The sequence below is a fragment of the Aplysia californica genome, unplaced genomic scaffold, assembly GCF_000002075.1.
Source record: "Aplysia californica isolate F4 #8 unplaced genomic scaffold, AplCal3.0 scaffold00423, whole genome shotgun sequence".
Classification (NCBI taxonomy): Eukaryota; Metazoa; Mollusca; class Gastropoda; order Aplysiida; family Aplysiidae; genus Aplysia; species Aplysia californica.
In genome coordinates this window covers 13,689-14,519 of record NW_004797693.1, presented here as the reverse complement: position 1 = coordinate 14,519, position 831 = coordinate 13,689, and the positions used below count along the sequence as shown (strand labels likewise).

General features: G+C 43.2%; 1 protein-coding gene across 1 annotated transcript in view; it reads right to left on the bottom strand.

Annotated features, from left to right (window-relative positions):
- The window catches only part of LOC101864642, a 15,246-nt gene that overhangs the window by 12,303 nt on the left and 2,112 nt on the right, over positions 1 to 831 (bottom strand). The gene's annotated exons all lie outside the window — the stretch shown is intronic.

The following is an 831-nucleotide window of genomic DNA, read 5'->3' as shown; positions in this document are numbered from 1 at the left end:
ACACATAACTACACACGCACAAACACGCAAATTTTAGACTGGAAAGTATTTATCATCATTTTTCTCAGTAACAGCAGCAGTCCAAAATGGCAAAAGCCAATTTGGACAAAAGCTCAAATTCAACGAACGCGACTAAAATAATCATTCAGCATTATATTTTTTTTTTTGGTAAGTGTTTTACGGCGCTCGCAACTCCATAATGTCATATGAGTGCGCGGGACATACTCAAGATTTTCAGTTGGTAGGAAATTTTGAATTTTGCCCGGGTGGCGGTCGAAGCTTACTCTTATCGATTTAGGACCACCAAGGGATCTTTTACGTGCACAGCTTGCACCGAGATTTTTCGCCCTTGTCCAAGAAGGCTAGGAGTAGAGCTTTCCTACCACAAAATCAGGGATGTGGCTGAAAGACAGCAGTAAAAAGAAGCCAAGGAGAAACAGTGGAAAGGCTGCAGAAAGAGTCAGGAGGCCAGATGAGGGGGCAAGGGAGGTGAGGGGGTGGGGGCAGAAAGTGGAGACAAAAGCAGACAACAGAATTTTGCTAGAGAGCAAGAAAGGAGGTGAACAGAGACAATTTTAGAGAAGAAAATTGTTCTGTCGCTACCAGGATTCGAACCAGGGACCTTTGAATGAGAGACAAACACCTTAACCTCTAGGCCACGAGAGCCCCCAGCAATATTTTTAATGCTCTCTTTCTTTCCTCGCTGCAAAATGCCAAAGAGCTGACTTTGTTCTTGTTTTTGAACTATACTTGAGAGAGAGAGAGAGAGAGAGAGAGAGAGAGAGAGAGAGTACCCTACAAAGCTTTGAAATAGAATATATTTTGGCTGCA